The 16,610-nt window shown below is 40.7% G+C and overlaps 1 protein-coding gene across 4 annotated transcripts in view; it reads right to left on the bottom strand.

The window, feature by feature from the left end:
- Positions 1 to 16,610, bottom strand: part of NOVA1 (NOVA alternative splicing regulator 1) — a 181,864-nt gene that overhangs the window by 35,829 nt on the left and 129,425 nt on the right. The window lies entirely within an intron of this gene.

Below are 16,610 nucleotides of genomic sequence, written 5' to 3' on the forward strand. Positions count from 1 at the left end.
CTTTGCGAATAATATATCAACAGGCACACTGATTGTGACTGCCTCAGCCTAAACGATAACTTAGCAGAAAGTTAAGACTATTACAGCTCAGGAACATGGCATTTCTTCCAGGATCTTTGATCACTTAACAGGCATGCACGTCAAGATGGAAGAATTCTAATTTCAAAATATCCAGCTGCTGAATTATCAAAGGAGTGTTCAGGAACAAAATGCACCTGCCATGAGTTTTATGATTAGAACTGTTTGCCTGTTTTCAAAAGCTAATTAACATCCCTGCACAGCTAGTTTGAAGATCACGTTGCTGGACAAAAGCAAGTATACCTAATGTAAATAGCCACTCTGAATCGGCCCTAAGGTCTATGGGAAAATAAGGTACATAAAATACAAGAGATTATGATCAAATAATTCTCACAATGTTTGTCTCTTAAAAGGAGAGACCAGATGAATGGGAGGGAAGAAATTTTAACTGTAGATCTCTTTTAAAGGAAGCCATGAAATGATGAAGAAACACATCCTAAAAGGTACTAGAGTAATTCAGTCTGGACATTTATTTGCTTCTTGATAAAGAAATCCAAGGATAAAAATAGTAAAAGAAAATGATTAACTACTATCCCCACATGTGAGCAGCTGATTTCAAGGAGGAAGGTAGTAACCAAGGAAAGGTTCTACTTGATTATAGCACCAAAAATATGTAATTCCTCCTAGAGAGATTTTCCCGTCCCCCTATATCACGGTCTTCCACCAGGTTTTGATTTGATACTCTGTCACTACCCTTCTTGCTTATGGTGTTTTAATGTTTTCACTGTTTGCTGTCTTGTTTCAAAAGCAATTAGCTCAATGAGATTAGAATCTAAGATGACAGATTTCCTACTGATGTTATATATGGACCATTTGTTCCTGCTTGTGTATTTTATTTATAAAAGAATGTTACAGTTCTCCCCCAAAATGTTTCTCATCACAAAGAAGCCTATTATTATGACAGAATTTTATGACACCATAGACAATCAACTATGCAAAGAGAATCAATGCATCCATATCACTAGTAAAGCAAATACTGAAGAGGGTTCCACCTACAGACCCATGCCCAACATAAGCAGAAAGATAGGTAAGATATATCTGACTGGTGAAACAGTTTAAAGGTAGCCACAATTTATCAAGGTCTTGAAATGAGGGCTGTGAGAGCTATCTTTATCAGAGAGCTCCTAAGATGATAAACACATATTCCAGATGTCAAATAAAAAAGGCTGATAAATGATCAGTCCTATCAGGTGTCACCAAATCTCACTCTTTACCAAATATTGATATCTGACAAAGTGAGTTTTGACCCTTGAAAGCTAATACATTAAAAAAAAAATCTGGACTTGAAGGCACTACTGGACTCAAATTCTAGTACTACAGGCTAACATGGGTACTCACCTGAAACTATTTTCCTAATATTTGTAAATTATATAAATGTAATAAGGATTGGGTGTATATTTCCTTTTGAATATACATGGAAGGAATATACATTTTTTCTACTAGGAACAGACATGAGATTGATTAACTTCATTCTCTTGCTCACCAGCTGTTTCATCCTTTTCTGAATGGACCCATCAAATCTCCACAGATGATTCAGTTCTGCAAAGTGGAACACATTTTATTCACCAGGAGATAAAATGTGTCTTTGATAGCTTCAAGAGGATATTTTTAGATTGTTTTTAGATTGTTAATTTTTTAGATAATTTTTAGATTGTTAATTGGCAGGGATAACATAACATCTGGGGAAATACGGCAAAGGTAAGAGGAATCCACACTCTGTAGAAAAGCAGAAACAGGCAATGGTGATTAGGGCAGATGCAATGTCTCTTTTGATAAAAATATTCTAGTGATGAAGTTATTTTTATTGCTTAATAAAAGAGTCTTTCAAGATTTCCTGATTGGGTCTTAGATATCAACAGTGGTGTACCATTATAAAATGGTGCCTTGACTTGCTCTGTGCAATCCATCTTAAGTCCAAAAGAAAAAGGCGGATTATAAAGAACACAAATGAAAATAAATCTACAAGCTGTTGGGTTTACAGAGGACACTGGCTTCAAAATCCATGAACTCATTAGAGCAATAACTTTTAGCCTCGGGTATGCGCCAGAGTGTTTGGGTATACATGAAAAAAATATTGCAATGGATGAAAAAGTTGTGTGTGTGCACCCTGCAAAAGGTGAGCCCCTGCCAAGGTTTCCTGAGCTGTGCATGGAAACTCCCAGCCCCCAGTGCACAGCTTTTTTAATCAGGAGAGCAAGGAATCAATCAGATGCCACCCATGAGAGGAAGTGGCAGGAAGTGAGGTGTGGCTTCACTTGTGTATGTTGAAGGAGTCAGCAAGACTAGAAACCTGGGCAGCACTCTGTGTGAAGTAGGGTGGCTTTGCAGATTTCTTTTGGTTGGGGAGCAGAGTGGAGACCTTTCAGAGGCACGGAAGGCTGTCGGAAGGGGGAGGATGGGTGTTCCTATGCTGTGACAGAGGCTGGTCATTGTCATAGGGCTGCTCCATTAAGCAACAGGTGAGATGCATGTGTGCTCCTATGGCACTGTCTGAAAAGTAGGCAAGAAGCTCAGTCTGTAGCTGGAGAGGTCCGACTACAGTGTCCAGTCATGCAGGAGGCTGTCAGGTGGGGGTGGGGTGTTTGGGGAGGCTGGCAGAATCTCTTTCTCTGTCCACCTGAGAGCCAGTATGATGCAGTGGTTAAGAGCAGGGTTTGATTTCCTACTCCTCCACATGAGCTGAGGACTCTTATCTGGTGAACCAGTTTTGCTTCCCCACTCCTCCATTCCTGCTGGATGACCTTGGGCTAGTCACAGTTTTCTCCTAGCTCCACCTACTTCACAAGGTGCCTGTTGTGGGGAGAAGAAGGGAAGGAGTTTGTAAGTCCCTTTGAGCAGTGGTGGGATTCAGCAGGTTCACACCACTTCAGCAGAACCAGTTGTTAAAATGGTTCTTGTAAACAACCAGTTGTTAAATTATTTGAATCCCACCACTGGAACCGGTTGTTAAATTATTTGAATCCCAACACTGCCTTTGAGTCTTACAGGAGATAAAAGGGGGGGGGGGTATAAATCCTTCTGTTTTTCTCTTTCTCTCTGCTTTCTCTCCCTCTGTCCCTTTCTGTCTCCTTGTTTCTCTCTTTCCTATCTCACATTTTTAAAATAGAAGCTCAGGTACTCATGCTTGCATGTAAAGTGGATTTAGTCCTAAATTCAATTTTACTACCCACATTTCCTTGGCAATGGTCTGTCTTGACTTGGAAAACTATGTAGGCTGAAAACCTAAGTTCTATTAATGCTTGGACCTAATGTAAAGTACCAGCCAAGGTGAGTGCTTACCATAAAGACACTGTTAAGAGTATCAGATTAGGGTTTGGGGGACCCAGGTTCAAATCCATACCCTGTCATGGAAGCTTTCTGGGTGACTTTGTATCAGTCATACACTCTCAGCCCTACCTGCCTTACTGTGTTATTGTGAGGATAAAATGAAGCAAAAAAACACAATTTAAGCAGCTTTGGGTCCCCACTCAGGAGGAGCAAGTCATGGTATAAGCAAGTCAATAAATGATTCAGGAAGCCTGTTCCATTATTTTTTAGCATTCCATGAGTATTTCAAAACATCTACTCAACTGACCCAAAAGGAAGCAAAGGTTTCACTACTGCCATAATGTTCTTTAGCACATAATTTTGCTGTTTTGTAGGCTGTATAAAATTGCACTGTAACTCAGGGACAACGAGACAGAGAAATTCGCTGGGTCTGCAGTTTGCATTCTCAGATAAACAATTTACATTCCAGAGAACTAGTTTGCTAGTCTGTTTAAAGGCGGTTATTGAGTATTCTGGCAGGCTGAAGTGGTTTCACACTGGTTTTAGTATTTCTGTTTCCAATGTTTGATTCATGCCCATTTATTCTCTTGCATAGCAACTATTTTGGTCAGTGGAAATGGCAATAATTCACTGCTAACAGAGAACAAATTTATTTTAAGATTTATTTTAAGATTTTTAATGCTGTGAGAATTAAGTATGCTATGGCTTGCTTATCTATCAGAACAGTACTACTGTGTCAAAGCTCTGAGAAGACATTTTCCCATGTCTTAGTACTCTTTGATAGAGTAATAGAAATGGTAGTATTGGATCCTTTCTGACAAGACACTTAAGTTTCAGTTGCCATTTACAAATACGGAGCTGGTCAAGAGGGTTTTCTCTTCTTACAACTTTATAAAAAATAAATTACAGAATGCAATTCCAGATTTAAGACTGTATCTTACTTCAGTTGAACCTGTTTTTTTAAATGACATTTCTCAAAACAAGTTCAAAGATTGCACTGAACATTTGTTGTGTTTTGTAAATATCAAAGCATAAAGTTTTCAATTATTAATAAATTAAATGTGAAAAATGTGATGGATTAATTTGCAATGTAGTTTAATGCAGTTCCAGGTTTAATATTGCATTTTGCATCAGTTGAACCTAATAAAAAAAGAAAAAAACTAAGTGCCTCAGGGTTGCATTGAATATTTATCGTGTTCTTTATTTCTATCAAACATAGTAAAGATTTAAAGTGTTAAAAAATTAAATGTTAAAAAATGTATATACAATGTAGTTCTTATGTTAACTAAATATTAATGTGAGCTCATTTTATCTTTTGAGTTTTGAGTATAAATATATTTGAACTGTTTGTTCATCTTACTATTCCATTGTTTTTAATCCCATTATTGGGTCATTTATTTGGGGTCATTTATTTGCAGTTACAACGTATAAATTTGAAATAACAGCATCTGTACTAATTACAATACAGAGACTGTTGAGAAACAGTCAATACAGAGACTGTATTAATTACAATCCAGAGACTGTTGAGAAAACTCAGCAATGAAGGAATAAGAGGGGAAGTCCTCCTATGGATTAAAAACTGGTTGAGGAACAGGAAGCAAAGGGTGGGTATAAATGGGAAGTTCTCACAAACGAGAGATGTAGGGAGTGGTGTCCCCCAAGGATCGTATTGGGACCAGTGCTCTTTAACTTATTCATAAATGACCTGGAAGTAGGGGTGAGTAGCATGGTGGCCAAGTTTGCAGATGATACCAAATTATGTAGGGTGGTGAGAACCACAAAGGATTGCTAAGAGCTCCAAGCGGACCTTGATAAATTAGGTGAGTGGGCTCAGAAATGGCAAATGCAGTTCAATGTAGCAAAATGTAAAGTGATGCACATAGGGGCAAAAAATCCAAACTTCACATACACGCTAAAGGGGTCAGTGCTATCAGGTCACAGACCAGGAAAGGGATTTGGGCGTCTTAGTTGATAGTTCCATGGGAATGTCAACTCAATGCATGGCAGCTGTGAAAAAGGCAAACTCTATGCTGGGGATAATTAGGAAAGGAGTTGATAATAAAACTGCAAGGATTGTCATGCCCTTATATAAAGCCGTGGTGCGACCACACTTGGAGTATTGTGTTCAGTTCTGGTCACCACATCTCAAAAAGGATATTGAAGAGATAGAAAAAGTGCAGAGAATGGCAACGAGAATGATTGAAGGATTGGAGCATCTTCCTTATGAGGAGAGGCTGCAGCGTTTGGGACTCTTTAGTTTGGAGAGGAGACGTCTGAGGGGGGATATGATTGAAGTCTATAAAATTATGCATGGGGTAGAAAATGTTGACAGAGAGAAATTTTTCTCTCTTTCTCACAATACTAGAACCAGGGGGCATTCATTGAAAATGCTGGGGGGAAGAATTAGGACTAATAAAAGGAAACACTTCTTCACGCAACGTGTGATTGGTTTTTGGAATATGCTGCCACAGGAGGTGGTGATGGCCACTAACCTGGATAGCTTTAAAAAGGGTTTGGACAGATTTATGGAGGAGAAGTCAATCTATGGCTACCAATCTTGATCCTCCTTGATCTCAGATTGCAAATGTCTTAGCAGACCAGGTGCTCAGGAGCAGCAGCAGCAGAAGGCCATTGCTTTCACATCCTGCATGTGAGCTCCCAAAGGCACCTGGTGGGCCACTGCGAGTAGCAGAATGCTGAACTAGATGGACTCTGGTCTGATCCAGCAGGCTAGTTCTTATGTTCTTACAAACATTTTGCTAATATAGGTGTATAATTTTAGGGAAATAAGTTGCCAAGGGGTATACGTGTGAAAAAAGGTTGGGAACCACTGGATTAGATGAACCCACAGTATTGTGTCTGTGAAAAATTACTAGCAAATTATGCAGTAATTTCATAAAACTAGTTGGGAGAAATGTAGAAGCAATAGGCACAGATTTTTTCACTATTTTTAAGACAGCAGAATTTTCTTGGGTTCTCAGAATTAGAGCCCTATCGACACCCCACAAGTACTTCCTAAACATTGTTTGATGGAGATGAAGGAAGGTATATTTTTAAAATGTATGAATAACTGATGGCAAAAAGGGGGAAATAGTCTCCCTTCTGGATATAAAAGAATGCAAAGTCCACATTACATACAAGTAAGTATGTGTAATCTTCAGCAGAATATTTGAACTATAAACATTTTGGGGTTTTCTGTCCCTCTGTCTGGCATTTCTTTTTCCTTCATAAACACAGTATAGCCACTGAAACTTTTGGTGGGACCACCAGATTGGGGGCTTACTGAACTGGAGTGGAGATGGACCTTTAGAGACATCCATAAAATAACCTAATAACTTGCTCTTGCCTCAGCTCTTTGTCTGATCTGATGGAAGCTACATCCACTTCATGTAGTCTTGAAACTCTTACTGCAAGTCAGTCATAGCCTTCTCCGTTCCCTATTATAAATGTAGCTGTTTAATGGCCCTGGCACTCCTGATACATCTGTGCTCACTGTCTTAGAATCATAGGCCCTTTCTGCACAGGGCATTTACAGCGGCCCAGGGACGGCAAAAACGCCTTCCCTGGGCAGCTGTTCGCACAGGCAGTGCTGCTGCAACGCGTGAAGGCGCCGCTTCCCACCTCCCTTCCCGAGGGAGGTTTTTGGAAAGCGCCACCTTCCCATCGGTGCAGTGCGAACTGCACCGCGCCGAAGGTGCCACTTTCCTGTCCCCCCCCCACTCACCTCGTCCTCCAGCGTTGGTCTGGAGGACTGCTGAGACCCGCCCACGCTTCCCTCCGACCCCTGGAGGTTGGAGGGCAGCATGGGCGAATCCCTGCAGCCCTCCAGACCAACGCTGGAGGACGAGGTGAGTGGGGGGGGGGACGCAGAAGAGGCGGCTCCGTGCGGAGCCACTTGTGCTGGCCTTTGCGGGGGCCGCTTGCATGCTCCTGTGCGAATGGCACCCTCCCCTCCACCGGCATAATTTCTGCCGGTGGAGCAGCACCCTTTCCGCTGTGCGGAAAGGGCCACAGAATTACAGAGTGGAAGAGACCACAAGTGCCATCTAGTCCAACCCCCTGAACGCAGGAACAAACAGTCAAAGCACTTCTGACAGATGGTCATCCAGCCTCTGTTTAAAAACTCCCGAAGAAGGAGACTCTACAACCCTCTGAGGCAGCACATTCCACTGTCAAACAGCTGTTATCATCAGGAAGTTCTTCCTAATTTTTAGGTGGAATCTCTTTTCTCGTAGTTTGAATCCATGTCCTAGTCTGTGGAGTAGAAGAAACCAAACTTTTCCCCTCTTCAACATGAAAATCCTTCAGATATATAAACATGGCAATCATGTCACCGCTTAACCTTCTCTTCTCCAGACTAAACATACTCAGCTCCCTGAGTCTGTCCTTATAGGGCATGGATTCCAGACCATTTACCATTTTGATCACCCTCCTCTGGTACACTCTAGTTTGTCAATATTATTCTTGTATTGTGGTGCTCAGAACTGAACAAAGTATTCCAAGTGAGGTCTGATCAATGGAGAATATAGCAGTACTACTACTTCCCTCGATCTAGATACTATACTCCTATTGATGCATCCCAGAATTGCTTTGGCTTTCTTAGCTGCCATATCATTCTGTTGACTCATGTTTAGCTTGTAGTCTCCCAGATCCCTTTCACATGAACTGCTGTCAAGCCAGATGTCACTCCTTTTGTATCTGTGCATTTCATTTTTTTCCCTGTTGCAATTCATGTTGTTAGCTTTGACCCAGCTTTCTAATCTGTCCAGGTCATTTTGAATTCTGACCCAGTCCTCTGGGGTATTAGCTACCCCTCCTAATTTGGTGTCATTTGCAAATTTTATTAGCATGCCCTCTATTCCATCATCCAAGTCACTTCTGCTCTTTTAATACCCCTGGATGCAGTTCATCAAGTCCTGGGGATCTGCATTCATTTAAAGTAGCCAGGTATTCCAGTAGTACCTCTTTATCTATTCTGTGCTGGATTTCTTCTACTGCATCATCTGATCTATTTTTTCCCCAGGTTGAGCATTATTTTCCTTTTGAAACAAGACTGAGACAAAGAAGGCATTGAGTAGTTCTGCCTTTTCTCTGTCCCTTGTTAGCATTTCACCATCTTTTCCAGGGGTCCTACCATTTCCTTGTTCTTTTTTTTTATCTGAAGGAATACATACACATACATGCTTTTCCTGTTTATATGACATCTTGATCTATGTATTGCCTCCATATTCTGGACAATAGCTTGTAAAAAGCAATTTCCCCAGGTTGTTCGAGTCTTTCAAGATCTAACAATCAAAGGATCTCTCAAACCTAGTGCTATACAATTACAGTAAGCTGGCACTGCCGTTCTGCAGGCCTCTTTAAAAATAGTTGCTCTAGAAACCCCCCCCCCCCCCCTGCATTCTTCTGATCCATCCAGCTACTGCCCAGTATCCCATCTTCCACTCCTGGGTAAGGTAGTTCTGGGAGCAGCTGCAGAACAGCTACAGGCTTTGCTGAAGGACATATTGACTCTGGACCCGTTTCATTCAGGTTTCTTTGCTCTGCAAGTAACAACTTATTAGTGGTCCCTGGCCCGAAAAACGTCCTGCTGTTCTCAACCAGGGCCACAGCCTTCATGACCCAAGCCTGGTGGAATGCTCTTTCAAATGACCCTGTGGGACCTGTTACAGTTTCACAAGGCCTGTAAAATAGAGCTGTTCCACCAGGCCTATGGTTGAGGATAACAACACTGTCAAACTTAGCTGGACTCCTTTCCCCTCCCCTCCCCTCTCTTTCCTTCCCTTCCTTCTCTTTTTTCTAGGTTTCGTTTAGTGATTCTATATCTTTCTCATAACTGTAAATTCATTCCCTCCCTCTGGTTGATTTGTTATCCTTTAGGATTATAGTACCAGGATATAATCTTGTAAACATTGATTTTAACATTGTGTTTACTGTTTATTACGTATTCATTACATTTAATATTTTTTCTAATATTGCTGTTCTCTACTGTTGTGAGCCACACTGAACCCATCCAACCGGGAAGGGTGGCATATAAATCCAATAAATGAAATGAAAATCAAACTGCTGAGTTATTTCAGACCAGTCAAGTATGAGTTCTTTGCTTCTACTCAGGGAATCTGGCTTCCCCAAATCTTTCCCTCTGAAGAACACCTGTTGCTGAAACCATTGCAACTACTCCAGAGAGGGAGAGGGGTTACTTCCCCACAAAGGAACATCCATGTGTGCATTAGTACTGGTGTATACAGAGCATAAATCAACTTAAAAACAATTACAAAAAGTCCTATTTACTGAAGTATCTACTAACTGTGGAGTTTCTCTTTCCCTGTAAGACCCCCCCTTGTCCACAAGTCCTATCTGCTGCAAATAATTATCCCATGACCACAGTGTAAAAGGTTTCATTCTAACTGATGCTCTGCTAGTGGAAGGGGAGTGTGCACTCCACCTCTTACCTAAGTGATGTAAGTGTGCACCAGTGAAGGAGTGAATGCATAGTGTATATTTTAATATTTAAAAAGAAAAGTACATTAGTGAAACTGGGTGGCATGGGGAAGGTGGAGGATATTCACCAACAATAACTGAGAAATTGCAAGGTGAGTAAAGGCAGAGGAACGGGGATATCATGGAGAGAAGTAGGATTGCATTCTGTTGCCAGACACATAATGGAGTGGTGGGATTACATACCATTACCAATCATATCACGAATCACTTTTTAGAACAAGTGAGAAAACACCTCTAATTAACTTACACCTGAAAGCCTGAGATGCAGTTATGAAGGAAGTTCCGAAAGTCACTACAATTTTTAAAATTTTGGGAAGAAAAATTATTGGGATCCTTAGGAATAAGCAAATGAGTTAATGCTACCAATGGAAAAAGAGTATTGTAAAAGCAACTCTGGTTATAGCAAGAACGAATTCATGAGAATGTATAGAATCCTTGAGAATTTATAGAATACTCTGATGGGATGCTACAAGATTATTATTTTTTAATTATCTGATTCTTTGTGAGGTTCCAGTGTTTACTATCTGATGTTAATAGACCTGAATCCCAAGGAAGGTACTGAAAACGGGAATGGCTTCTCCCATCTTGGATGCCATGCAAAGTGGTGTACACACGGTTATAACCTGGAAAGGGACCCTTCTCTGATCTCAAGGATCACTGCTTTTCAAGAAAGATCTTGCTTAGGCCAACTGTTATTAAAACATTTCTATCCCACTTTTAATTTTTTCTCAGTTTCCCCATATGTGGAAATATGCAATAATACTCCAAAAAGGATATTTAATGGCTCTTTATTTTTACTAATTTATAAAAAAAATCTTATCCTAAGAGAGAGAATATGTCATTACTTATTGAAAAATATCTGTCATACAACTGAAAGTCCTGGTCACCTTAGATACACACTGCTTCATAAAGATATCAATGAAATAGTTTCAGGTAGCACTGCATACTGCAGAAAGCTAGAATCAATTCAATAACTCTGAATTACAATGTAGAGCAAAAGAAAAAATCTTAAATCTACAATGTAGAGCAAAAAAATCTAGTATTTTGAATTAGGCAAATGCTTGCATTTAAAAATTATCAGCTTTTAGTAATGAGATGTATGAAATGATTAGAATCATAAGATTAATTCACTTTAAATAATTTCAATTTTTAACACTGGATCATTCACAGTATCAATGAAGATTTCAGTAATTATTAGATGCCTTCTAGCAAGGCTCTAGTGAAGAACTAGTCAGAATTTTCTATTATATATTATTATTAAAACTAGGACAACTTTGCAGCAGACTATACTTTTTACTAAAATACTTATGGAAGTGCTATTCGCTCTTTCATTGTTCTCCAGATTTTGGCTCTTGCTGCATAATAGAAATATATTTTCATATGGTATAAAAATTGTTCACCCATCTACCAAAACTATAATCTTGAATGTAAAACGAAGTGTTTTATAATTCAAAGCAATGTACTATTAAAATATTATATGCATACGCTCCACTCCCCCAATTCAAATAAGCCACGGAGCAACTAATTAAGATGTGACAAAGTTGCTCAGCCCTCCTTGTACTACAGAAACCTTATTAAGACAGGTAATCAACAACTGCAGTTTTAGATAACCAACTTTTTAGTAAGAAACATGCTGTCCAAATTGGGCTTGACAAATTACGCTGCTACTTTCTCTGAAATTCTAATTCATCTGGCAGTGGGGGGAAAAGATGGCAGAGTAGCAACTGATTCCTTGGGTGCAAAAGGGACACAGGCTGAACTAACCTCCTTGTACCAGCAAGGTGGGACAATACTGTCACAGTCTGTGGTGGTGGTCGCTGCAGGGCTACTTCATCTCCTTAGCTTCCTTAGTACGTAACTTTCTGCAACGCACAAAATCTTTACAAAATGGGTTTAATTATTAGAAAATACAAGATACTTCTTTATTACAGGATGTGTTAATGTTAGACAATTTTGACTGTTGTGGATTTTCCAGGCTGTATGGCTGTGTTCTAGTAGTTTTTGCTTCTAATGTTTTTCTTGCATCTATTGCTGACCTCTTCAGAGGCAAGTTATGGGTAGATGTGTTTCCCTTCAAACTCCCCCAGAATTGCCATATATCAGCTGTGACTTGATGGAAAAATGAAAAAAAAAGCTAGAATGAAAGAAAAAGTCTTACTTTGACATGCCTCTGACGATGCGGGCAAAATGTTAGGATCAAAAACTACTAGACCATGACCGCACAGCCCAGAAGAACCAAAACAGCCAGTTGATTCTGGCCGTGAAAGTCCTCGGCAATACATTAGCCAATTTTATCTACCATTTCTGAGCATTCTATAAGCTGTAACCTTTGGACTGCAATTTTTTTCTTAGTTCAGGTGTTGTTAGAATTTCTCTAGTAATTACATACAGTAGAAGTGAACTCAAGCACTAATCCAAATTATTATTTATTTAAATTATTTCTATCGGTGATCATATTTTCATCTTACAGAAAACTGTGATTCTTCCTCCATTCAACAAAGCTAGTGAGTTTCAGCCAAACTGAAAACCTTCTCAGATCTAACTAATGTTGGGACTCATTGCTCCTCTCTGCTCAGCTATGGGTTGGGTATAGAACTAATGATCTGTATTCTCCAAAAACAACAAGATATTTTGACTTATGATTGGAACAGAGCCCATTACATGGTTCCATCCCTCCTATATGCTCTAAGCCTATGATTAGAGCAGCCTTAGAGGAAATGAAAGGTTAAGGAATTCACAAAAGCAGGGGTTAGTGCATAACATCTGCGCCACTATGTTTATCTAAGGCATCAGAAAGATATTCTGAATGCCCAGATGGGAATAATTCATAGATCATTCAAATTTAAGCGGACTATTTTCAGCAATATTTGTCTTTTAACTCAGTTTAGCTGAAGGATTCTTTCACTACAAGCTATATTATTATTTTAAGATTTCAGACTACTTGAATCTACTTTCAGATTTGAACCTTTGCTGCAAGTGAAAATCCATAATTTCATTCATTTAACCCACTTATATTCCACTTTTCCATCAATGACATATACAGCTATTTATAACTGAATTTTAGGATAAACTTCTGAAACACACATACATATACATGTTGCTTCCCACAGGCATGGTTATTTTTATAAATATAGGTGCCATTGTCTTGGGTGCCCAGCGCTGTGGCTATGCCTGGATGCTGCCCCCAAAGAGGCTTCCCAGCAGCGAGGGGAACTAAAAAAGCCTCTCTGTAGCTGAGAAACATCAATGGGTCGTACCAGACTTACACCAGCTAAATGGCTGGCTTATGTGCGGACTGCAGCTTGCTGATGGAACACTGGCAAAGACTAGGAAGGAGCCAACTAATGTCAGCTCCTCCCCTAGCTACCACCACTGCAGCAGTGGGGGTGCTGGGACACGGACCCAATGTTCAGTGCCATGTTCCAGTGCTGGGGTAAGGGGCACGGCAGACGCATGCCAATGAGATCGCCCCTGTGGGAAGTGCTCCAGGGAATATGAATTCCCCAGCAAGGTGGCAAGCCTCTCCCTGAAGCGGATTTGTCCCCCCCCCCCCCGATGGGGCTCAGTTTCTTAGAAATATTCATGTTTTCTTGCTGTTAAGATAAAAGTACAAAGATACATAAAAATCTTCCTGATGTCAATGAGAGAATCATGACTTCCTGGAAAATTACAACAATCTATGTAATTTTAGAGATCATAGAGAGTATGTGTGTTCCTGCATTGCAAGGGGTTGGACTTGATGGCCCTTGGGATCTCTTCCAACTGTCAGGCCTGAATTCTGTGGGTTTTGCTTTGTGTGAATTATCCTGCTTGCTAGCTCATTGCCTGTCAAACGCCAGGTGCTTTATCAGCTTCTTGGCGCTGGCCTCTAGTGTGAAGGCCACTTACCCAACGCACTTTCACACTGTTGCTCCCTATCTGGATGGGAGGGGGAGGGGGAAGTTTTGCTTATATGATTCACCAGACAGGCAGAGCTGCCTTTGAACTGTACTTGATCTGACTAATGCTTGCAATAAATAAACCTTTGTGATTATACAAGTGTCTTGTATGGTCTAGAGGATCTTGACACCAACTCAATGGCCGTTTCTGCACAGCGGCAGGAAACAGCTCTCCACCGGCATAATTTATGCCGGTGGACACATGAAACCGTTCACACGGTCTCATGTGGACAGCGCCAAGGCTGCTGCAACCCACAGAGGCGACTCCACATGGAGCTGCCCGCAGTTCGTCCCATTCACCTACCTCTCCTCCCTGAGCAGCTCTGGATGGTTGGAGGGACACGCCCACGCTGCCCTCTGACCTCCGGGGGTCAGAGGGCAGCGTGAGTGTGTCCCTCCAGCTGTCCAGAGCTGCACAGAGAGGAGAGGAAGGTGAACAGGAAACCGGAGGGGCCGAAAGCGGCACTCTCACACTGGTGCGCTTCGCACCATGCCGGTGGGAAGACGCTGCTTTTGAAAAACCTTGCTCAGGGAGTGAGTTTCAAAAGTGGCGTCTTTGTGCTGCTTGGGGGGGTGAGCACAGCGCTGCTGCTATGCAGCAGCACCAGCTGTGCGAACAGCGCCCCAGGGACAATGTTTTTACTGTCCCTAGGGCACTATTTTCTGCCTGTGCGGAAACAGCATTAAATTCTATGAGTAAGATGAATGACTTGGTTCTTTAGTGTCCCTATCCTTTGCCTAACAAAATGGTTGAATTATAATATATTTAAAGGCAGCATAAATTGTTGGAGCAAAAACAAATGTCAGTGATGCAGCTTTTTCCTATAGATACCCCAACAAATTTTACAAACTGTCAGAGATTATGATACAAAAATAAGGATACTATGTATTATTTAATAATGAAATAGAATAATATAACTGAGATTTTTAAGGTCCAGCTTGATAGCTTCTGTTCGTTGATAGTTTTTTTTAAAAAAATAATGCATTACATACATGTACACATGAACTCTCCTTATACTGAATCAACCCATCAGTTCATCAAGGTGAATACTGTCTTCTCAGACTAGCAGCAGCTCTCTAGAGCCTCAGGTAGAGATCTTTCAAATCATCTACTACCTGATTCTTTTAACTGGAGAGGTCAGAGATTGAACCTGGGACCTTCTGCATGCCAAACATATGCTCTATCACTGAGCCAATCTATTGAAAAAACCCCACTAGGTTTATTTAAATACAGGTTTAATAATTAAAATAGTTTTGAATAAGATAGTGGACAAAAAACTCGGAAGTGAAATGATTGTTTATATAAAGATAACTGTACTCCAAATTGTGTGTGTGTGTGTGTGTGTGTGTGTGTGTATGTATGTGGGAGGGTTCACAAGCAATTCTTTTACAGAAAAAAACACCCCTATTCACATGGTGGCTTTTAAAAGATATCTGCCCACTTAAGTATCAAACCATTTTTGCACAACTTGATCCATATAGACAAGAAAGCACAAAAAGGAAGGTTTTAATATACATTTTAATATTAAAATTATACTGAAAGCAAGCTATAGACAAGATGATTGCTTCGCTGTGTCGGATTTAATAGGCTAAGGCATAGATTTGAATAATTTGAAAAATGTGTATGGACTGTAAATTCTGATGTGAGCATAGGCTCTTCCATTTGCTCACAGAAAGTCTACCATTTTAGAAGATTTGAGTATAGACTGTACATTTGAGTTACCTTGTATATTAAATCTGCAAACTTACTTGCTAATAACTCTGCTCTACCATAGAAGTGTTTCTTGAGTCTGTTGATTATGCATTTTCTGCTCTCCCCTCCACCAATTTTACATGTGTAGAGATTGTCAACCTGCATGCAACCTGCTGTTGTATTTAAGAACCTAGGGATTGGGCTATTAATAGAAGAGCCTTAAAAACTAACTGAAGGTGGCACAAGACACTAGTCTGCTGTGGCCAAGATAACACTATAACTAGCCCTATGGAATAATTAACATTAGAAGATGAATAGTATCTCTCTGATGTTCTCCTAAATCCACTCAGAGGGTATTATAATTAAAAGAAGTAGTTATTCTTTCTGTGCTTTCCGAATTAGACTGATGTGGTGGCAGAACTGACCTGCTCACAAATGTAATAAGATCGCTCTCAAACATCCAAACTGGACCAAGCAGTGGCGTAGCGTCAATGGGGTGGGGAGGGAGGCGACGCCCTGGGCAAAGCCACGGCGGAGGCATGGCTGGGCTTTGGAGGGGGCGGGGCATTCTGGGGTGGGGGCACTGCGGCAGGGGTGCAGGGCACACGCATGCACCCCGGGTGCAGTTTTCCCTTGCTCCGCCTCTGGGACGAAGAAAAGTACTTTACCAAAAGTCATTCCACCCACCCAGACTGCTGGGGGGGGGGGGGAGTGCAACCTGCCTCAAGACTCTAGTGCCTTCCTGAAACTCTTCCTGAAACTCCTCCTCAGTTTGAGAATTGCTAACGTACATCTGAAGTAACAAGTACAACTTGTTTTGATATTGCAAGCCCAGTTCTTGGACAGTTTTTAATGATTTTTTAAGGGAAATCTGCAGAAGACAAACTGGAACAAAATAATCGATGGTGCGAGGTCATTTTGACAATAGTTGAATTAAAGATTCTTAAAACAGTAACCTGGTATCATCTCGCTACAAAGGAGTTTGGCAAATCTTTCCAATGGTGATGCCAGTGTCAGGTGGTGATTTCAAAACGGGGAAACAGCAGCCTTAAAATTAGGCATTTCTCATGCAGTGAGGAAGACACTGCAGATAGCTGACATAATGGCAACACACTGGTAATATGAATGCCTTA

The sequence above is a fragment of the Sphaerodactylus townsendi genome, linkage group LG02, assembly GCF_021028975.2.
Source record: "Sphaerodactylus townsendi isolate TG3544 linkage group LG02, MPM_Stown_v2.3, whole genome shotgun sequence".
NCBI classification, from domain to species: domain Eukaryota; kingdom Metazoa; phylum Chordata; class Lepidosauria; order Squamata; family Sphaerodactylidae; genus Sphaerodactylus; species Sphaerodactylus townsendi.